Here is a 24,748-nt window from a genome sequence, read left to right on the forward strand (position 1 = left end):
CTTTTTCAATGTAGAATTGTCTGGAATTGAGATCGGACGCCATGTCGCGTTTGGAGAGCCCCTGATGTGCCTAAACAGTAGAAATCCCCCACAAGTGACCCCATTTTGGAAACTAGACCCCCCATGGAACTTATCTAGATGTGTCGTGAGAACTTTGAATGCCCAAGTGCTTCACAGAAGTTTAGAATGCAGAGTCGTGAAAATAAAAAAAAAAAATTTTTCCACAAAAAAGATTTTAGCCCCCAAGTTTTTATTTTCACAAGGGTAACAAGAGAAATTGGACCCCAAAAGTTGTTGACCAATTTGTCCCGAGTATTCTGGTACCCCATATGTGGGGGTAAACCACTGTTTGGGTGCACGGCAGAGCTCGGAAGGAAGGAGCTCCGTTTTGGAATGCAGACTTTGATAGAATGGTCTGCGGGCGTTATGTTGCGTTTGCAGAGCCCCTGATGTACCTAACCAGTAGAAACCCTCCACAAGTGAACCCATTTTGATAACTAGACCCCCCAAGGAACTTATCTAGATGTGTGGTGAGTACTTTGAATGCCCAAGTGCTTCACAGAAGTTTAGAATGCAAAGTCGTGAAAATAAAAAATATTTTTTTTTCCACAAAAAAGATATTGTAGCCCCCAAGTTTTTATTTTCACAAGGGTAACAGGAGAAATTGGACTGCAATAGTTGTTGTCCAATTTATCCCGAGTATGCTGATGTGCCATATGTGGGGGTAAACCACTGTTTGGGCGCACGGGAGAGCTCAGAAGGGAAGGAGCGCCGTTTTGGAATGCAGACTTTGATAGAATGGTCTGCGGGCGTTATGTTGCGTTTGCAGAGCCCCTGATGTACCTAAACAGTAGTAACCCCCCACAAGTGACCCCGTTTCGGAAACTAGACCCCCCAAGGAACTTATATAGATGTGTGGTGAGAACTTTGAATGCCCAAGTGCTTCACAGAAGTTTATAATGCAGAGTCAAAAATAAAAAATATTTTTTTTTCCACAAAAAAGATTTTGTAGCCCCCAAGTTTTTATTTTCACAAGGGTAACAGGAGAAATTGAACCCTAGAAGTTGTTGTCCAATTTATCCCGAGTACGCTGATGCCCAATATGTGGGGGTAACCCACTGTTTGGGCGCACGGCAGAGCTCAGAAGGGAGGGAGCACCATTTCACTTTTTGAGCGCAAAATTGGCTGTCGTGTTTGGAGACCGCCTGATGTACCTAAACAGTGGAAACCCCCCAATTCTAGCTCCAACCCTAACCCCAACACACCCATAACCCTAATCCCAACCTGATCCATAATCCTAATCACTAACCCTAACGATAATCACAACCCTTACCCCAAAACAACCCTAATGTCAACCCTAACCATAACCCTAATCAAAACCCTAAATCCAACACACCCTAATCCTAATCTCAACCCTAACCTCAAACCTAACCCTAATCCCAATACATCCCTAATCACAACCCTAACCTTAACCCTAATCCCAAACCTAACCCTAATCCCAAGCGTAACCCTAATGCCAACCCTAACCCTAATCCAAACCCTAACCCTAATCCCAACTTTAACCCTAACTTTAGCCCCAACCCTAGCCCTAACTTTAGCCCCAACCCTAACCCTAGCCCTAAGGCTACTTTCACACTTGCGTCGTTTGGCATCCGTCGCAATCCGTCGTTTTGGGCAAGAAACGGATCCTGCAAATGTGCCCGCAGGATGCGTTTTTTGCCCATAGACTTGTATTGCCGATGGATCATGACGGATGGCCACACGTTGCGTCCGTCGTGCACTGGATCAGTGTTTTGGCCGACCGTCAGCACAAAAAAAGTTCAATGTAACGTTTTTTTGTACGTCGCATCCGCCATTTCTGACCGCGCATGCGTGGCCGTAACTCCGCCCCCTCCTCCCCAGGACATAGATTGGGCAGCGGATGCGTTGAAAAACTACATCCGCTGCCCACGTTGTGCACAATTTTCACAACGTGCATCGGTATGTCGGGCCGATGCATTGTGACGGCCCCGTACCGACGTAAGTGTGAAAGAAGCCTAACCCTAAATTTAGCGCCAACCCTAACCCTAAATTTAGCCCCAACCCTAACCCTAAATTTAGCCCCAATCTAACCCTAAATTTAGCCCTAACCCTAGCCCTAACCCTAACCCTAGCCCTAACCCTAACCCTAGCCCTAACCCTAGCGCTAACCTTAACCCTAGGCTAACCCTAGCCCTAACCCTAGCCCTAACCCTAGCCCTAACCCTAGCCCTAACCCTAACCCTAGCCCTAACCCTAGCCCTAACCCTAGCCCTAACCCTAGCCCTAACCCTAAACCTAGCCCTAACCCTAATTTTAGCCCCAACTGCTCTTCTCCTGCCGGCCGATGGAGACAGATGGTGGGCGCACTGCGCATGCGGCCGCCATTTTCTTTTCCCCGGCGGCCAGGAGGAGCAGCAGGAGGACCCAGGGACACCGGTGAGTATGATAGGGTCCCCGAATCCCCCTATTTCTCTGTCCTCTGATGTGCGATCACATCAGAGGACAGAGAATTACACTTTGCTTTTTTTTTTTGCGGTCGCCGGTAAACAGTTAATTACCGGCGATTGCAAAACAGCCGAGACCCCAAAGGTTCTCCCGGGGCTGGCCGGCCGGCGCACTGCGCATGCGCCCGCCATTTTGAAGATGGCGGCGCCCATCGGGAGCCACGAGGAGCACCGGGGGAGACAGGTGAGTATCGGGGGGCGATCGGGGTCCCCTTTTCTCTGTCCTCTGATGTGCGATCACATCGGAGGACAGAGAAATTAAAAAGAAATCGCGTTTTTTTTGCGATCGCCGGTAAACGGTTAATTACCGGCGATCGCAAATGCGGGGTCGGTACAAAACCCCCCGAATCATGTTCTCTGGGGTCTCGGCTACCCCCGGCAGCCGAGACCCCAGAGAAAATCCGACTCTGGGGGGCGCTATTCACTTTTTCCCTTAGCGGCTGCCGTTAAAAGGCGTATCGGCGGTCGCTAAGGGGTTAAGTATTTTCTGCAAGGCCTGAACATAGGTTGTTATTGTCATTGTTACTCCTGTGGGAAATACAGATCCGTCTTTGGGCACTACCAAATAGGACTTCAAAAGGAGACAAGCCAATCCTTCTATGTGGAGCATGTCTCACTGAAAAGACTGCAAGGATCAGCACGTTACCCAGTTCTTTCCCGTGTCTGCCGTGGTTTTCTTAAAGTTTTAGTTTAAGTGTCCCATTTAACCTTCCACTTTCCCACTGTTTTGTGGGTGAAACTGGGTCTGAAATGCTTGCTTATTACCAGAGCCTGCATCATTTCCTTAATTATTTATCCAGTGAAGTGTGTACCCCTGTCATTTTCTATGGTTTCTGGAACATCATATCTGCAGATCAATTCTTTCATCAGTTATTCTGCAGTTGTTTCAGCATTAACACATTTTACCAGATAGGCTTCCTGCCAACCTGAAAAGAGATCTGCACATACCAGGACATTCATACACGCCTACCTTGGGTAGGTTTGTGTAGTCTATCTGCAGTCTCTGAAAATGGTAGATTATTAGGAAATTTTATTGTTTTACCTGGGTTATGTTGTGCACAGATGTGGCAGGACTGCACATGTTTTGCGGCTTTGTAATTAAAACCAGAAGCGATCCAGAAGGCATATACCATGGTATACGTGTGACTTTTTGAGGTGTGACTGGGGTCATGTGTTGCTTGCGCTATCAGTGGGAACATGGACCTCGTTAAACACAATTTATCCTTATTCTGCCAAACTCCATTGTAGTTCAAATCATTTCCCATTTTCCTCCCAGCATTCCTTCTCTGGGGAGTTAGGCTTTTGCTTCATTGGTTTTAGGACATCTAGGCTCACCATGATGGCTGGAACTTGCTGCCTCCCCCAGCAGTACTCTGCTCCCTAGACTGCTTTGCTGTTACTTTTACTAAGTTGGTCCACCCTTCTGTTGCCCTCTACCTCCATGGAGTGACCTTTTATGTGTGCTTTCACCTTGACTAAGCTAACCGGGACTGAACTTGAACTTGCTGAATTCCCACTAACGTCATCTGCTCCCAAGCCCACCTTGCTGCTACTTTAGCACCCTCATTCTCCCTTCTGTTGTCCTCTACCTGCAGGGAGTCACCTTTTGTGTGTCCGGAGTGCCCCAAAGGACTGTGGGGTACTCAGACCTTAAAGGGGTGGTCATAGAAGCGGTAGCACGATCTGTGGCCCTGGGAGTCCAATTAAAGGGGATGAAGCATAGTCGGAAATAAAGTCTATGGAGTAATGTTGGTGACGCAACATTTGGTTCTTGGCCAGGGATGGCCGACGCTGCTTAAAGGGGACCACTGGGGCTGGTGGTGTTGCAGCAGAGTTGGTATAGCTCCACACAGGTAGAGCTTAGTTCTCAGGGCTACCGATGCAGTTGGTAAGGGATGATAGCTGGTATGGTGCAGGAAATAATTGTTTTCAGTCTCCTTTACCTTTTACTGGTGAATTTCAGGTGCAGTCCGGTGCACAGGTTACAGGTGTAGATGGGGTCTGGGAGGCCTGGGAATAACTTAGGTTCCACTTAGCCAGGTGGGTTCAGAGGCCTTCTTTCTGCACTGAATTATCTGTCCCTTGCAGCCTGAAGCTTTACACAAGTTCCTCTCAGGGTCTGTTACTCCTTACCCATATGGTTAACAGCATGAGGCTTTCATGGGCATTGTCTTCTCACTGGCATCCCCAGGCTCCTGACTTGCTATGATGCCTCCAGCTATTAGATAGGCCAGGATACCTGCAATCCCCTGCCCTCCGGTGTCCTGTTTCTTTTGCGCTTTATCTTTGGAACAGCTCAGGTATAGCTCCATTCCCAGTCTCTTTCCTCACCTGCTTTATCTCCCTTCACTGTCACTGTCTTACACTAGACTCACTAACCCTGCCTCCAGACCAGTACTTCAAGGGAAGTTCCCATGAAACCAGGTTTAGATCTCCCCCTTCTGGTCTGGAGTCAGTTGTATGTTTGTGTTACCTAACAAGGGAATCCCTACTTACTCCCAGGCATGACACCACCCCCCATGAGGAAGGCAATGCCATTGTGGCCACCGGACTCCTAGGGTGCCACATGTCCTTTCACCTTGATTATGCCAACCTGGACTGAACTTGCTGAATCCCTGCTGACGTCTTCTGTCCCAAGGCAACCTTGCTGCTACTTTAGCAGCCTCATCCTCCCTTCTGTTGTCCTCTGCCTCCAGGGAGTGACCTTTCCTGTGTGCTTTCATCTTGATTATGCCAACCTGTCCTGGAGGGTAAATTGTCAGAGGAAAAGTCAAGGTGAACTCAAATACCTTTCTTGGCAGCAGTGAAGCAGCCCCTAAAGCATGGACACATGTAATACACCCTCTGATCACTGAGTCAAATTGTGCTAAGTAGTAAGCTATTGCTCTTTGTTTGCCACCATGTTGTTGTGTCATCACTGCTGTATCATGACCTCCTTGTTCTGTTCATAACAAGAAAAATGGCTGATCATAGCTTGGAATGCTCAAGACCGTGGCTGACACAATGATCAGTTTGAGAGCATGAAAGAAATGAATTGCTTCTTGAGTGAGATGGAAGGGGTCTGATGCAAACAGTCATAGAGTGGTTGCAACTAGGGTTGAGCGACCTTGACTTTTTTAGAGTCGAGTCGGGTTTCGCAAAACCCGACTATCTCAAAAGTCGGGTCGAGTGAAATCGGCCGATTATGACGTAAAGTCGGGATCGACCGAAACACGAAACCCAATGCAAGTCAATGGGGCAGCATAGTCGGCAGTGAGTGGGGCCAGGAAAACACCTAGAGTGCCCATTTTAATGGCAAAACCATCCATTCTTCTTAATGAAGTTTGTCAATCTTAATTTCCCTTATAATAAGTTAGGCATTGGAAATTGGGGGTCATTTGGCTAAAGTTGTGGGGGTAGGGCTGGTTCAAGTATTTAGTGGGCCCAGGTAATCTGGACCACCTCAGGGCAGTGGAGCAGGGAGAGGTAAGTATTTAGAATTTGCAAGTGCTGTGATCCTGAGCAAGCAGGGGGGGCCCACTCGTTGGCATTGGCACTGGCACAGGGCCCCTCAAAGTACAGCGGTGTGTTTGCACGGCGGGGGCGCCTCCCACCGGCAGCGACACTTTTTGCGTACTATGAGGGGCCCTGTGCCAGTGACGTCGCCAACGAGTATTCCCCCCACCTGATGAAGGAACCTGCACTTTCATCTGCACTTTCCTCTTTGTCCCCGTGTAAGGTGTTATGGTATGTGGGAAGGGGAACCTGACTTTCAGCAGGGTCACATTCTGGCTGTGAAGCGTGCACGGGGAATGTAGCGTTCTGGGTCAATGTACCAGCAGACTCATCTATCACTGGCTGGGCAATGGGCAGGATGAGGAGGAAACACAGATATAGGCCCAAAGAATAAAGTGGGTTAAATGCAGTTCAAAATTGGTAAGAGGACTAACCAGGGGGCATTGCTTTGTTCAGTGGAGGACAACTGTAATGAGAGGCTGACACAGAGAGTAGGCCCAAATCAGTAAGTAGTCTAAATGCAGTTCAAAATTGGCAACAGTAGTAAACAGGCGGCACAGCTTTGTTCAGTGGAGGAGAACAGCAAGGAGCGGCAGACACCGATAGTAGGCCCCAACCCAACTAGTAGGCCAAATGCAGTCTAACATTAACAACTACTTAACGAGAGCCTGAAAATGGAATTTCAGGACAGGAAACCAGGAGAACAGCAAGGAGCGGCAGACACTGTTAGTAGGCCCCAACCCAACTAGTAGGCCAAATGCAGTTGTTCCATTTAACAACTATTTAACAAGAGCCTGAAGATAGAAGCTCAGGAAAGGCAACCTGGAGAACACCTTGGAGCGGAAGACACCGTCTCTACAACCCAGACCTAACTTGTAGGCCTAATGCAGTGTTGTTTTCAACAACTACTAAACGAGAGCTTTAAGATTAAAGCTATGGAGAGGAAACCTGGGGAACACCTTGGAGCGGAAGACACCGTCTCTACAACCCAGACCTAACTTGTAGGCCTAATGCAGTGTTGTTTTCAACAACTACTAAACGAGAGCTAGAAGCTCGAAGCTATGGAGAGGAAACCTCGAGAACACCTTGGAGCAGCAGACACTGATAGTAGGACCCAACCCAAGTACTAGCCCCACTGCAGTTTGATTAAAAAACTGTTTAACAAGAGCCTGAAGATCGAAGCTCAGGAAAGGCAACCTGGAGAACACCTTGGAGCGGCAGACACTGGTAGTAGGCCTTAAAACAAAAATTTGGCTCAATGCAGTTTATAAAATGTTCCAGGGGTACACAGGCAGCATTGGTGTGGTAAGCGGAGGACAATTTCAATTTGGGACTGCAGACAGACTTAGTAGGCTGTCCCCTGTGGACCATGCATCCACCACATTAACCCAGTGCGCCGTAATGGACATGTAACCTTCCGTGGACATGCCTACTGGTCCATGCATCTGTTGTCAGGTGCACCTTTCTACTATTAGATTGCCTGAGAGCATGGACAATGCGGATTTTTACATGATGGTGGAGGGCTGGGATGGCTTTTGTTGCAAAAGAAGTGACGACTGGGTAGCTCGTACCGTGGTACAGCGTAGTCTATCTTGGCTTTATAATTATAAAATAAATAAAAAAAGTTGGCTGTAGGCACTTTAAAATAGGTACCAGGGGTACACGGGCAGCAGTGGTCTGGTCAGTGGAGGACTAGTGGAAGGAAGGACCGCAGACAGGCTTAGTAGGCCTAACATAACAAAAGTGGGCTGTAGGCACTTTAAAAAAGGTTCCAGGGGTACACGGGCAGCAGTGGTCTGGTCAGTTGAGGACTAGTGGAAGGAGGGACCGCTGACAGGCTTACTAGGCCTAACATAACAAAGGTGGGTTCAGGCTGTAGGCACTTTAAAAAAGGTTCCAGGGGTACACGGGCAGCAGTGGTGTGGTCAGTGGAGGACTATTGGAAGGATGGACCGCAGACAGGCTTAGTAGGCCTAACATAACAAAATTAGGCTGTAGTCACTTTAAAAAAGGTTCCAGGGGTCCACGGGCAGCAGTGGTGTGGTCAGTGGAGGACTATTGGAAGGATGGACCGTAGACAGGCTTAGTAGGCCTAACATAACAAAATTAGGCTGTATGCACTTTAAAAAAGGTTCCAGGGGTACACGGGCAGCAGTGGTGTGGTCAGTGGAGGACTATTGGAAGGATGGACCGCAGACAGGCTTAGTAGGCCTAACATAACAAAATTAGGCTGTAGGCACTTTAAAAAAGGTTCCAGGGGTACATGGGCAGCAGTGGTGTGGTCAGTGGAGGACTATTGGAAGGATGGACTGCAGACTGGCTTCGTAGGCCTAACATAACAAAATTAGGCTGTAGGCACTTTAAAAAAGGTTCCAGGGGTACACGGGCAGCAGTGGTCTGGTCAGTGGAGGACTAGTTGAAGGAGGGACCGCAGACAGGCTTAGTAGGCCTAACATAACAAAAGTGGGCTCAGGCTGTAGGCACTTTAAAAAAGGTTCCAGGGGTACACGGGCAGCAGTGGTGTGGTCATTGGAGGACTATTGGAAGGATGGACAGCAGACTGGCTTCGTAGGCCTAACATAACAAAATTAGGCTGCAGGCACTTTAAAAAAAGGTTTCAGAAGTACAGGGGCAGCAGTGGTCTGGTCAGTGGAGGACTAGTGGAAGGAGGGACCGCAGACAGGCTTAGTAGGCCTAACATAACAAAAGTGGGCTGTAGACACTTTGAATTCTCTTGCAGGGGTACACAGGCAGCATTGGTGTTGTCAGGGGAGGCCGATTGTAATGACTGTCTGACAGTTAGTACTCCCAAAAAATCAATAGATGTTAATGCCTCGCAATACAACAAAACGAAAACACACAAGGATGGAATAATTAGGTACAGGGGTGGGCTACTCTGCTGAGTTGCAGACCTAGTAAATTGGCGCTAAGTATTTACTGGTGTAAATATAGGACACTGCCCCTGACTATTTAAATTACCATCATACATGTCAACACATTGGTATTGTCAGTGCCAGGCATTGAAGGATGTCAGCGCATAGACTAAACATTGGTGGAACTGTGAGAGATAATTTTGCAAGCGGTAGAGCACTGTTTGAGCTGGGTGGGGGAACTCTCTTGTGGCCGACGGTACAGGCCCAGGGCCCCTCATGTTACAACGGTGTGTCTGACATTGGTTGCGCACCACCACCGCCAGAGACACTTTATTGTACTATGAGGGAAACAGTGGCAGTGCCGGCGACCAAAAGCGTGCACACCCACCTCTTCAGACAAACGGCACTCTCACGGGTGCTTCAGCCAAGTGGCGAGACCACGGCCCCGTGGGGGGAGTTTGGCCATTTAGGGAGGTGTAAACATGTCGTATGCTGGACAAACAGCTGCTGCAAATTACGAGATTGGAAAAGTCAGTCAGAGCAGTCCACAAGCAAGACCTTTTCATAGGAAAGCTAGGTGTCAGCCGGGCAAGGTGGGGCAAAAGAATTCGAAATCCAGTTGTGGTTCATTTTAATGAAGGTTAGATCATCAACATTTTAGGTAGCCAGACGAGTCCTTTTTTCGGTTAATATTGAACCTGCAGCACTGAATACTCTTTCTGATAGGACACTAGCTGCTGGGCAAGCAAGCTCCTGCAATGCATATTCTGCCAATTCTGGCCAGGTGTCTAATTTGGATGCCCAGTAATCAAATGGGAATGACGGTTGAGGGAGAATGTCGATAAGGGATGAAAAATAGTTAGTAACCATACTGGACAAATGTTGTCTCCTGTCACTTTGAATTGATGCTGCAGTACCTGTCCTGTCTGCGGTCATAGCAAAATCACTCCACAACCTGGTCAGAAAACCCCTCTGTCCAACGCCACTTCTGATTTGTGCACCTCTAACACCTATGGCCTGCTGCCCCCTGCAGCTCGTGTGATAACGATCACCGGTGCTGTGTGCTGGGAATGCCTGAATCAAACGATCAACAAGAGTTGATTGTTTGGTTGCTAATATTTGTTCCAGGTTTTCATGTGGCATAATATTTTGCAATTTGCCTTTATAGCGAGGATCAAGGAGGCAGGCCAACCAGTAATCGTCATCGGCCATCATTTTACAAATACGTGTGTCCCTTTTGAGGATACGTAAGGCATAATGTGCCATGTGGGCCAAAGTTCCAGTTGTCAAATCTGCGGTTGTGCTGGGTTGAGGGGCAGTTTCAGGCACATCTAAGTCACTTGTCTCCCTAAAAAAACCTGACCCCGGCCTTGCAACGCCACCAGTTGCTATTGGCCCCGGAGAAGCTTCCTCATTACAAAAATAATCATCCCCATCATCCTCCTCGTCCTCCTCCTCCTCCTCCTCCTGTTCGCCCGCTACCTCGTCCTGTACACTTTATAACAAATACCGACCAAGCGGATGTAATCATCAATACCACATACCCTCCTACTCGAAGTATCCATTATACTTCGTTGTGGATAACGGGGGACAACAACTCCCTCAGAAATATAAACCTATAAGCTACTAGGAGCATATTGCCCCCAAGCAGAAATACATACCAACAACGAATTCATCTAAAACATATAAATTTTATTAGGACAAAGTGAAAACAAAAAAGTATGCAAACATCAACACATAAGTAAAGGAGGTGAGATGACTCGGGAGGAACACGCCAGAATAAGGGGCGCTAGCACATATCTCAATATATAAATGCGGGTACACTACCAGGGCTAAAAGCCTAATGTGGGGGTGTATACATACACCGGGATGGGCTGTACATAAAATGCACAGTGTGCCCTATGCTGAAACAGCTATAAAAATCCCCCCACCTATTGCAACCTGCCCATAAAGTGCAAAAATACTGGCTCAATGTAGCCAAACCACGGGTCCAGTGACACGCTTACCCATATGTGTGCATTCCCCTATCTGGGGTGTCCTCCGGCCATCATTTTACAAATATGTGTGTCCCTTTTGAGGATACGTAAGGCATAATCCGCCATGTGGGCCAAAGATCCAGTTGTCAAATCTGCGGTTGTGCTGGGTTGAGGGGCAGTTTCAGGCACATCTAAGTCACTTGTCTCCCTAAAAAAACCTGACCCCGGCCTTGCAACGCCACCAGTTGCTATTGGCCCCGGAGAAGCTTAATCATTACAAAAATAATCATCCCCATCATCCTCCTCGTCCTCCTCCTCCTCCTCCTGTTCGCCCGCTACCTCGTCCTGTACACTGCCCTGACCAGACAATGGCTGACTGTCATCAAGGCTTTCCTCTTCCTCAGCTGCAGACGTATGCTCCTTTATGTGCGTCAAACTTTGCATCAGCAGACGCATTAGGGGGATGCTCATGCTTATTATGGCATTGTATGCACTAACCAGCCGTGTGCATTCCTCAAAACAATGAAGGACTTGACACATGTCATGTATCTTCGACCACTGCACACCTGACAACTCCATGTCTGCCATCCTACTGCCTGCCCGTGTATGTGTATCCTCCCACAAATACATAACAGCACGCCTCTGTTCGCACAGTCTCTGAAGCATGTGCAGTGTTGAGTTCCACCTTGTTGCAACGTCGATGATTAGGCGATGCTGGGGAAGGTTCAAAGACCGCTGATAGGTCTGCATACGGCTGGAGTGTACGGGCGAACGGCGGATATGCGAGCAAAGTCCGCGCACTTTGAGGAGCAGGTCGGATAACCCCGGATAACTTTTCAGGAAGCACTGCACCACCAGGTTTAAGGTGTGAGCCAGGCAAGGAATGTGTTTCAGTTTGGGAAAGGGAGATGGCAGCCATGAAATTCCTTCCGTTATCACTCACTACCTTGCCTGCCTCAAGATCTACAGTGCCCAGCCACGACTGCGTTTCTTTCTGCAAGAACTCGGACAGAACTTCCGCGGTGTGTCTGTTGTCACCCAAACACTTCATAGCCAATACAGCCTGCTGACGCTTGGCAGTAGCTGCCCCATAATGGGAAACCTGGTGTGCAACAGTGGCAGCTGCGAATGGAGTGGTTGTGTGACTGCGGTCTGTGGACGAGCTCTCGCTTCTGCAGGAGGACGAGGAGGAGGGGGTGCTACAGCCAACTGTTTCCTAGACCGTGGGCTAGGAAGAACTGTCCCAAAATTGCTGTCCCCTGTGGACCTTGCATCCACCACATTCACCCAGTGTGCTGTGATGGACACGTATCGTCCCTGGCCATGCCTACTGGTCCATGCATCAGTTGTCAGGTGCACCTTTGTACTCACAGACTGCCTGAGTGCATGGACGATGCGCTCTTTAACATGCTGGTGGAGGGCTGAGATGGCTTTTCTGGAAAAGAAGTGTCGACTGGGTAGCTCGTAGCGTGGTACAGCGTAGTCCATCAGGGCTTTGAAAGCTTCGCTTTCAACTAACCAGTAGGGCATCATCTCTAACGAGATTAGTCTAGCTATGTGGGCGTTCAAACCCTGTGTACGCGGATGCGAGGCTAAGTACTTCCTTTTTCTAACGAGAGTCTCATGTAGGGTGAGCTGGAGTGGAGAGCTGGAGATCGTGAAACTAGCGGGGGTGCCGGTGGACATGGCAGACTGAGAGACGGTTGGAGACGGTATTGTTGCCGCCGGTGCCCTAGATGCAGTGTTTCCTACTACGCAACTGGTGATTCCCTGACCCTGACTGCTTTGGCCTGGCAACGAAACCTGCACAGATACTGCAGGTGGTGCGGAAAATGGTGGCCTTACAGTGACGGAATGGATGTTGCGTTGCTGACTAGCTTCATTGGCCGAGGGTGCTACAACCTTAAGGGACGTTTGGTAGTTAGTCCAGGCTTGCAAATGCATTGTGGTTAAATGTCTATGCATGCAACTTGTATTTAGACTTTTCAGATTCTGACCTCTGCTTAAGGTAGTTGAACATTTTTGACAGATGACTTTGCGCTGATCAATTGGATGTTGTTTAAAAAAATGCCAGACTGCACTCTTTCTAGCATCGGATACCTTTTCAGGCATTGCAGGCTGAGCTTTAACCGGATGGCCACGCTGTCATCCAACAGGTTTTGGCTTTGCCACGCGTTTTTGGCCAGATACGGGCCCGGCAGATGGAACCTGTTGCGATGTTGATGCCTGCTGTGGCCCCTCCTCCTCCGCTTCAGAACTACTGCCGCCTGCACCCTGTTCCCCCAATGGCTGCCAATCGGGGTCAACAACTGGGTCATCTATAACCTCCTCTTCTATCTCGTGTGCAACTTTGTCTGTTTCACCGTGTAAGTCGGTGGTATAGCGTTCGTGACGGGGCACCATAGTCTCATCAGGGTCTGATTCTGGATCAGTACACTGCGAGGGCAATGTTGTGGTCTGAGTAAAAGGAACAGCATAGTAATCTGGCTGTGTGGCTGTGCATCAGTGCACTCCATGTCCGATTCAACTTGTAATGGGCATGGCCTGTTAACTGTTTTACTTTCTAAGCCAGGGACGGTATGTGTAAAGAGCTCCATGGAGTAACCCGTTGTGTCGCCTGCCGCATCCTTCTCTGTTGTTGTTTTTGCTGAAGAGGACAAGGAAGAGACTTGTCCCTGACCGTGAACATCCACTAATGACACGCTGCTTTTACATTTACCAGTTTCAGAAGAGGAGGCAAAAGAGCTAGAGGCTGAGTCAGCAAGGTAAGCCAAAACTTGCTCTTGCTGCTCCGGCTTTAAAAGCGGTTTTCCTACTCCCAGAAAAGTGAGCGTTCGAGGCCTTGTGTAGCCAGACGACGAACCTGGCTCCACAGCTCGAGACTTAGGTGCTATATTGTTTTTCCCACGACCACCTGATGCTCCACCACCTCCACTACCATCATTACCAGCTGGCAATGAACGCCCACAGCCACGACCTCTTCCACCTGACTTCCTCATTGTTTTAAAAACGTAACCAAAGTAACGGTATTTGTTACTATAAAACAACTTACAAGGTGAATTCAAACTTATGTAGGATTCAGATATCCCTTTATAGGTGGGTGAGACTGCAAGGAAAATCAGGCACAATGTTACACACTCGGTTTTCTGTGGCACCAAATGAGAGAGATGACACATACGCAGGACTGTCACTCAAGTACAAAGGCCAGTATTAATCTCCCACTGTTTATTTGTTTTTTTCAGGGAGAATTTTAAAACAAAAAAAAAAAAACAGACACTAGGCTTTCTGTGGCCCAATATTTGAGAGATGGCACCCAGGACTGGCGCACACAAGCACAAAGGCCAATATTAATCTCCCACTGTTTATTTTTTTTTTCAGGTAGAATTTTAAAACTAAAATCAGACACTAGGCTTTCTGTGGCCCAATATTTGAGAGATGGCACCCAGGACTGGCGCACACAAGCACAAAGGCCAATATTAATCTCCCACTGTTTATTTTTTTTTCAGGGAGAATTTTAAAACCAAAATCAGACACTAGGCTTTCTGTGGCCCAATATTTGAGAGATGGCACCCAGGACTGGCGCACACAAGCACAAAGGCCAATATTAATCTCCCACTGTTTATTTGTTTTTTTTCAGGGAGAATTTTAAAACCAAAATTAGACACTAGGCTTTCTGTGGCCCAATATTTGAGAGATGGCACCCAGGACTGGCGCACACAAGCACAAAGGCCAATATTATTCTCCCACTGTTTATTTGTTTTTTTCAGGGAGAATTTTAAAACCAAAATCAGACACTAGGCTTTCTGTGGCCCTATATTTGAGAGATGGCACACAGGACTGGCGAGCACACAAGCACAAAGGCCAATATTAATCTCCCACTGTTTATTTTTTTTTTTCAGGGAGAATTTTAAAACCAAAATCAGACACTAGGCTTTCTTTGGCCCAATAATTGAGAGATGGCACCCAGGACTGGCGCACACAAGCACAAAGGCCAATATTAATCTCCCACTGTTTATTTTTTTTTCAGGGAGAATTTTAAAACCAAAATCAGACACTAGGTTTTCTGTGGCCCAATATTTGAGAGATGGCACCCAGGACTGGCGCACACAAGCACAAAGGCCAATATTAATCTCCCACTGTTTATTTGTTTTTTTCAGGGAGAATTTTAAAACCAAAATAAAAAAAATAAAAAAAACAGACACTAGGCTTTCTGTGGCCCAATATTTGAGAGATGGCACCCAGGACTGGCACACAAGCACAAAGGCCAATATTAATCTCCCACTGTTTATTTTTTTTTTCAGGGAGAATTTTAAAACCAAAATCAGACACTAGGCTTTCTGTTGCCCAATATTTGAGAGATGGCACCCAGGACTGGCGCACACAAGCACAAAGGCCAATATTAATCTCCCACTGTTTATTTGTTTTTTTCAGGGAGAATTTTAAAACCAAAATAAAAAAAATAAAAAAAAACAGACACTAGGCTTTCTGTGGCCCAATATTTGAGAGATGGCACCCAGGACTGGCGCACACAAGCACAATGGCCAATATTAATCTCCCACTGTTTTTTTTTTTTTTCAGGGAGAATTTTAAAACCAAAATCAGACACTAGGCTTTCTGTGGCCCAATATTTGAGAGATGGCACCCAGGACTGGCGCACACAAGCACAAAGGCCAATATTATTCTCCCACTCTTTATTTGTTTTTTTCAGGGAGAATTTTAAAACCAAAATCAGACACTAGGCTTTCTGTGGCCCAATATTTGAGAGATGGCACACAGGACTGGCGCGCACACAAGCACAAAGGCCAATATTAATCTCCCACTGTTTATTTTTTTTTTTTCAGGGAGAATTTTAAAACCAAAATCAGACACTAGGCTTTCTGTGGCCCAATATTTGAGAGATGGCACCCAGGACTGGCGCACACAAGCACAAAGGCCAATATTAATCTCCCACTGTTTAGTTGTTTTTTTCAGGGAGAATTTTAAAACCAAAATCAGACACTAGGCTTTCTGTGGCCCAATATTTGAGAGATGGCACCCAGGACTGGCGCACACAAGCACAAAGGCCAATATTAATCTCCCACTGTTTATTTGTTTTTTTCAGGGAGAATTTTAAAACCAAAATAAAAAAAATAAAAAAACAGACACTAGGCTTTCTGTGGCCCAATATTTGAGAGATGGCACCCAGGACTGGCACACAAGCACAAAGGCCAATATTAATCTCCCACTGTTTATTTTTTTTTTCAGGGAGAATTTTAAAACCAAAATCAGACCCTAGGCATTCTGTGGCCCAATAATTGAGAGATGGCACCTAGGACTGGCGCACACAAGCACAAAGGCCAATATTATTCTCCCACTGTTTATTTGTTTTTTTCAGGGAGAATTTTAAAACCAAAATAAAAAAAATAAAAAAAAACAGACACTAGGCTTTCTGTGGCCCAATATTTGAGAGATGGCACCCAGGACTGGCGCACACAAGCACAAAGGCCAATATTAATCTCCCACTGTTTATTTGTTATTTTCAGGGAGAATTTTAAAACCAAAATAAAAAAAATAAAAAAAAACAGACACTAGGCTTTCTGTGGCCCAATATTTGAGAGATGGCACCCAGGACTGGCGCACACAAGCACAAAGGCCAATATTAATCTCCCACTGTTTATTTTTTTTTTCAGGGAGAATTTTAAAACCAAAATCAGACACTAGGCTTTCTGTGACCCAATATTTGAGAGATGGCACCTAGGACTGGCGCACACAAGCACAAAGGCCAATATTATTCTCCCACTGTTTATTTGTTTTTTTCAGGGAGAATTTTAAAACCAAAATCAGACACTAGGTTTTCTGTGGCCCAATATTTGAGAGATGGCACACAGGAATGGCGCGCACACAAGCACAAAGGCCAATATTAATCTCCCACTGTTTATTTTTTTTTTTCAGGGAGAATTTTGAAACCAAAATAAAAAAAATAAAAAAAACAGACACTAGGCTTTCTGTGGCCCAATATTTGAGAGATGGCACCCAGGACTGGCGCACACAAGCACAAAGGCCAATATTAATCTACCACTGTTTAGTTGTTTTTTTCAGGGAGAATTTTAAAACCAAAATAAAAAGGCAAAAAAAAACAGACACTAGGCTTTCTGTGGCCCAATATTTGAGAGATGGCACCCAGGACTGGCACACAAGCACAAAGGCCATTATTAATCTCCCACTGTTTAGTTGTTTTTTTCAGGGAGAATTTTAAATCCAAAATCAGACACTAGGCTTTCTGTGGCTCAATATTTGAGAGATGGCACCCAGGACTGGCGCACACAAGCACAAAGGCCAATATTAATCTCCCACTGTTTAGTTGTTTTTTTCAGGGAGAATTTTAAAACCAAAATAAAAAAAAAAAAAAAACAGACACTAGGCTTTCTGTGGCCCAATATTTGAGAGATGGCACCCAGGACTGGCGCACACAAGCACAAAGGCCAATATTAATCTCCCACTGTTTATTTGTTTTTTTCAGGGAGAATTTTAAAACCAAAATAAAAAAAATAAAAAAACAGACACTAGGCTTTCTGTGGCCCAATATTTGAGAGATGGCACCCAGGACTGGCGCACAAAAGCACAAAGGCCATTATTAATCTCCCACTGTTTATTTTTTTTTTCAGGGAGAATTTTAAATCCAAAATCAGACACTAGGCTTTCTGTGGCTCAATATTTGAGAGATGGCACCCAGGACTGGCGCACACAAGCACAAAGGCCAATATTAATCTCCCACTGTTTAGTTGTTTTTTTCAGGGAGAATTTTAAAACCAAAATAAAAAAACAAAAAAAAACAGACACTAGGCTTTCTGTGGCCCAATATTTGAGAGATGGCACCCAGGACTGGCGCACACAAGCACAAAGGCCAATATTAATCTCCCACTGTTTATTTTTTTTTTTCAGGGAGAATTTTAAAACCAAAATCAGACACTAGGCTTTCTGTGGCCCAATATTTGAGAGATGGCACCCAGGACTGGCGCACACAAGCACAAAGGCCAATATTAATCTCCCACTGTTTATTTGTTTTTTTCAGGGAGAATTTTAAAACCAAAATAAAAAAAAAAAAAAACCAGACACTAGGCTTTCTGTGGCCCAATATTTGAGAGATGGCACCCAGGACTGGCACACAAGCAAAAAGGCTAATATTAATCTCCCACTGTTTATTTTTTTTTTTTTCAGGGAGAATTTTAAAACCAAAATCAGACACTAGGCTTTCTGTGGCCCAATATTTGAGAGATGGCACCCAGGACTGGGGCACACAAGCACAAAGGCCAATATTAATCTCCCACTGTTTATTTGTTTTTTTTCAGGGAGAATTTTAAAACCAAAATTAGACACTAGGCTTTCTGTGGCCCAATATTTGAGAGATGGCACCCAGGACTGGCGCACACAAGCACAAAGGCCAATATTATTCTCCCACTGTTTATTTGTTTTTTTCAGGGAGAATTTTAAAACCAAAATCAGACACTAGGCTTTCTGTGGCCCAATATTTGAGAGATGGCACACAGGACTGGCGAGCACACAAGCACAAAGGCCAATATTAATCTCCCACTGTTTATTTTTTTTTTTCAGGGAGAATTTTAAAACCAAAATCAGACACTAGGCTTTCTTTGGCCCAATATTTGAGAGATGGCACCCAGGACTGGCGCACACAAGCACAAAGGCCAATATTAATCTCCCACTGTTTATTTTTTTTTCAGGGAGAATTTTAAAACCAAAATCAGACACTAGGCTTTCTGTGGCCCAATATTTGAGAGATGGCACCCAGGACTGGCGCACACAAGCACAAAGGCCAATATTAATCTCCCACTGTTTATTTGTTTTTTTCAGGGAGAATTTTAAAACCAAAATAAAAAAAATAAAAAAAACAGACACTAGGCTTTCTGTGGCCCAATATTTGAGAGATGGCACCCAGGACTGGCACACAAGCACAAAGGCCAATATTAATCTACCACTGTTTATTTTTTTTTTCAGGGAGAATTTTGAAACCAAAATCAGACACTAGGCTTTCTGTTGCCCAATATTTGAGAGATGGCACCCAGGACTGGCGCACACAAGCACAAAGGCCAATATTAATCTCCCACTGTTTATTTGTTTTTTTCAGGGAGAATTTTAAAACCAAAATAAAAAAAATAAAAAAACAGACACTAGGCTTTCTGTGGCCCAATATTTGAGAGATGGCACCCAGGACTGGCGCACACAAGCACAAAGGCCAATATTAATCTCCCACTGTTTATTTGTTTTTTTCAGGGAGAATTTTAAAACCAAAATAAAAAAAATAAAAAAACAGACACTAGGCTTTCTGTGGCCCAATATTTGAGAGATGGCACCCAGGACTGGCACACAAGCACAAAGGCCAATATTAATCTCCCACTGTTTATTTTTTTTTTCAGGGAGAATTTTAAAACCAAAATCAGACCCTAGGCATTCTGTGGCCCAATATTTGAGAGATGGCACCTAGGACTGGCGCACACAAGCACAAAGGCCAATATTATTCTCCCACTGTTTATTTGTTTTTTTCAGGGAGAATTTTAAAACCAAAATAAAAAAAATAAAAAAAAACAGACACTAGGCTTTCTGTGGCCCAATATTTGAGAGATGGCACCTAGGACTGGCGCACACAAGCACAAAGGCCAATATTATTCTCCCACTGTTTATTTTTTTTTTCAGGGAGAATTTTAAAACCAAAATCAGACACTAGGCTTTCTGTGACCCAATATTTGAGAGATGGCACCTAGGACTGGCGCACACAAGCACAAAGGCCAATATTATTCTCCCACTGTTTATTTGTTTTTTTCAGGGAGAATTTTAAAACCAAAATCAGACACTAGGCATTCTGTGGCCCAATATTTGAGAGATGGCACACAGGAATGGCGCGCACACAAGCACAAAGGCCAATATTAATCTCCCACTGTTTATTTGTTTTTTTTCAGGGAGAATTTTGAAACCAAAATAAAAAAAATAAAAAAAACAGACACTAGGCTTTCTGTGGCCCAATATTTGAGAGATGGCACCCAGGACTGGCGCACACAAGCACAAAGGCCAATATTAATCTCCCACTGTTTAGTTGTTTTTTTCAGGGAGAATTTTAAAACCAAAATAAAAAGGCAAAAAAAAACAGACACTAGGCTTTCTGTGGCCCAATATTTGAGAGATGGCACCCAGGACTGGCACACAAGCACAAAGGCCATTATTAATCTCCCACTGTTTAGTTGTTTTTTTCAGGGAGAATTTTAAATCCAAAATCAGACACTAGGCTTTCTGTGGCTCAATATTTGAGAGATGGCACCCAGGACTGGCGCACACAAGCACAAAGGCCAATATTAATCTCCCACTGTTTAGTTGTTTTTTTCAGGGAGAATTTTAAAACCAAAATAAAAAAAAAAAAAAAAACAGACACTAGGCTTTCTGTGGCCCAATATTTGAGAGATGGCACCCAGGACTGGCGCACACAAGCACAAAGGCCAATATTAATCTCCCACTGTTTATTTGTTTTTTTCAGGGAGAATTTTAAAACCAAAATAAAAAAAATAAAAAAACAGACACTAGGCTTTCTGTGGCCCAATATTTGAGAGATGGCACCCAGGACTGGCACACAAGCACAAAGGCCAATATTAATCTCCCACTGTTTATTTTTTTTTTCAGGGAGAATTTTAAAACCAAAATCAGACCCTAGGCATTCTGTGGCCCAATATTTGAGAGATGGCACCCAGGACAGGCGCACACAAGCACAAAGGCCAATATTAATCTCCCACTGTTTATTTGTTTTTTTCAGGGAGAATTTTAAAACCAAAATAAAAAAAATAAAAAAAACAGACACTAGGCTTTCTGTGGCCCAATATTTGAGAGATGGCACCCAGGACTGGCGCACACAAGCACAAAGGCCAATATTAATCTACCACTGTTTAGTTGTTTTTTCAGGGAGAATTTTAAAACCAAAATAAAAGAACAAAAAAAAACAGACACTAGGCTTTCTGTGGCCCAATATTTGAGAGATGGCACCCAGGACTGGCGCACACAAGCACAAAGGCCAATATTAATCTCCCACTGTTTATTTTTTTTTTTCAGGGAGAATTTTAAAACCAAAATCAGACACTAGGCATTCTGTGGCCCAATATTTGAGAGATGGCACCCAGGACTGGCGCACACAAGCACAAAGGCCAATATTAATCTCCCACTGTTTATTTGTTTTTTTCAGGGAGAATTTTAAAACCAAAATAAAAAATAAAAATAAACAGACACTAGGCTTTCTGTGGCCCAATATTTGAGAGATGGCACCCAGGACTGGCACACAAGCACAAAGGCTAATATTAATCTCCCACTGTTTATTTATTTTTTTTTCAGGGAGAATTTTAAAACCAAAATCAGACACTAGGCTTTCTGTGGCCCAATATTTGAGAAATGGCACCCAGGACTGGCGCACACAAGCACAAAGGCCAATATTAATCTCCCACTGTTTGTTTTTTTCAGGGAGAATTTTAAAACCAAAATAAAAAAAATAAAAAAACAGACACTAGGCTTTCTGTGGCCCAATATTTGAGAGATGGCACCCAGGACTGGCGCACACAAGCACAAAGGCCAATATTAATCTCCCACTGTTTAGTTGTTTTTTTCAGGGAGAATTTTAAAACCAAAATCAGACACTAGGCTTTCTGTGGCCCAATATTTGAGAGATGGCACCCAGGACTAGCGCACACAGCACAAAGGCCAATATTAATCTCCCACTGTTTATTTGTTTTTTTCAGGGAGAATTTTAAAACCAAAATAAAAAAAATAAAAAAAAACAGACACTAGGCTTTCTGTGGCCCAAAATTTGAGAGATGGCACCTAGGACTGGCGCACACAAGCACAAAGGCCAATATTATTCTCCCACTGTTTTTTTTTTTTTTCAGGGAGAATTTTAAAACCAAAATCAGACACTAGGCTTTCTGTGGCCCAATATTTGAGAGATGGCACCCAGGACTGGCGCACACACAAGCACAAAGGCCAATATTAATCTCCCACTGTTTTTTTTTTTTTTTCAGGGAGAATTTTAAAACCAAAATCAGACACTAGGCTTTCTGTGGCCCAATATTTGAGAGATGGCACCCAGGACTGGCGCACACAAGCACAAAGGCCAATATTAATCTCCCACTGTTTTTTTTTTTTTTCAGGGAGAATTTTAAAACCAAAATAAAAAAAATAAAAAAAACAGACACTAGGCTTTCTGTGGCCCAATATTTGAGAGATGGCACCCAGGACTGGCGCACACAAGCACAAAGGCCAATATTAATCTACCACTGTTTAGTTGTTTTTTTCAGGGAGAATTTTAAAACCAAAAAAAAAAAAAACAGACACTAGGCTTTCTGTGGCCCAATATTTGAGAGATGGCACCCAGGACTGGCACACAAGCACAAAGGCCATTATTAATCTCCCACTGTTTATATTTTTTTTCAGGGAGAATTTTAAATCCAAAATCAGACACTAGGCTTTCTGTGGCTCAATATTTGAGAGATGGCACCCAGGACTGGCGCACAAAAGCACAAAGGCCAATATTAATCTCCCACTGTTTAGTTGTTTTTTTCAGGGAGAATTTTAAAACCAAAATAAAAAAACAAAAAAAAACAGACACTAGGCTTTCTGTGGCCCAATATTTGAGAGATGGCACCCAGGACTGGCGCACACAAGCACAAAGGCCAATATTAATCTCCCACTGTTTATTTTTTTTTTCAGGGAGAATTTTAAAACCAAAATCAGACACTAGGCTTTCTGTGGCCCAATATTTGAGAGATGGCACCCAGGACTGGCACACACAAGCACAAAGGCCAATATTAATCTCCCACTGTTTATTTGTTTTTTTCAGGGAGAATTTTAAAACCAAAATAAAAAAACAAAAAAAAACAGACACTAGGCTTTCTGTGGCCCAATATTTGAGAGATGGCACCCAGGACTGGCGCACACAAGCACAAAGGCCAATATTAATCTCCCACTGTTTATTTTTTTTTTTCAGGGAGAATTTTAAAACCGAAATCAGACACTAGGCATTCTGTGGCCCAATATTTGAGAGATGGCACCCAGGACTGGCGCACACAAGCACAAAGGCCAATATTAATCTCCCACTGTTTATTTTTTTTTTCAGGGAGAATTTTAAAACCAAAATCAGACACTAGGCTTTCTGTGGCCCAATATTTGAGAGATGGCACCCAGGACTGGCGCACACAAGCACAAAGGCCAATATTAATCTCCCACTGTTTATTTGTTTTTTTCAGGGAGAATTTTAAAACCAAAATGAAAAAAATAAAAAAACAGACACTAGGCTTTCTGTGGCCCAATATTTGAGAGATGGCACCCAGGACTGGCACACAAGCACAAAGGCCAATATTAATCTCCCACTGTTTATTTTTTTTTTCAGGGAGAATTTTAAAACCAAAATCAGACCCTAGGCATTCTGTGGCCCAATATTTGAGAGATGGCACCCAGGACTGGCGCACACAAGCACAAAGGCCAATATTAATCTCCCACTGTTTATTTTTTTTTTCAGGGAGAATTTTAAAACCAAAATCAGACACTAGGCTTTCTGTGACCCAATATTTGAGAGATGGCACCTAGGACTGGCGCACACAAGCACAAAGGCCAATATTATTCTCCCACTGTTTATTTGTTTTTTTCAGGGAGAATTTTAAAACCAAAATCAGACACTAGGCTTTCTGTGGCCCAATATTTGAGAGATGGCACACAGGAATGGCGCGCACAGAAGCACAAAGGCCAATATTAATCTCCCACTGTTTTTTTTTTTTTTCAGGGAGAATTTTAAATCCAAAATCAGACACTAGGCTTTCTGTGGCTCAATATTTGAGAGATGGCACCCAGGACTGGCGCACACAAGCACAAAGGCCAGTATTAATCTCCCACTGTTTTGTTGCTTTTTTCAGGGAGAATTTTAAAACCAAAATCAGACACTAGGCTTTCTGTGGCCCAATATTTGAGAGATGGCACCCAGGACTGGCGCACACAAGCACAAAGGCCAATATTAATCTCCCACTGTTTATTTGTTTTTTTTCAGGGAGAATTTTAAAACCAAAATAAAAAAAATAAAAAAAACAGACACTAGGCTTTCTGTGGCCCAATATTTGAGAGATGGCACCCAGGACTGGCACACAAGCACAAAGGCCAATATTAATCTCCCACTGTTTATCTTTTTTTTTTCAGGGAGAATTTTAAAACCAAAATCAGACACTAGGCTTTCTGTGGCCCAATATTTGAGAGATGGCACCCAGGACTGGCGCACACAAGCACACAGGCCAATATTAATCTTCCACTGTTTATTTGTTTTTTTCAGGGAGAATTTTAAAACCAAAATAAAAAAAAAAAAAAAAAACAGACACTAGGCTTTCTGTGGCCCAATATTTGAGAGATGGCACCCAGGACTGGCGCACACAAGCACAAAGGCCAATATTAATCTCCCACTGTTTATTTTTTTTTTCAGGGAGAATTTTAAAACCAAAATCAGACACTAGGCTTTCTGTGGCCCAATATTTGAGAGATGGCACCCAGGACTGGCGCGCACACAAGCACAAAGGCCAATATTAATCTCCCACTGTTTATTTTTTTTTTTTTCAGGGAGAATTTTAAAACCAAAATCAGACACTAGGCTTTCTGTGGCCCAATATTTGAGAGATGGCACCCAGGACTGGCGCACACAAGCACAAAGGCCAATATTAATCTCCCACTGTTTATTTGTTTTTTTCAGGGAGAATTTTAAAACCAAAATAAAAAAAATAAAAAAAACAGACAGTAGGCTTTCTGTGGCCCAATATTTGAGAGATGGCACCCAGGACTGGCGCACACAAGCACAAAGGCCAATATTAACCCTTTTCTGCCA

This window comes from Ranitomeya imitator, chromosome 4 (genome assembly GCF_032444005.1).
Source record: "Ranitomeya imitator isolate aRanImi1 chromosome 4, aRanImi1.pri, whole genome shotgun sequence".
In the NCBI taxonomy this organism is placed as follows: Eukaryota; Metazoa; Chordata; class Amphibia; order Anura; family Dendrobatidae; genus Ranitomeya; species Ranitomeya imitator.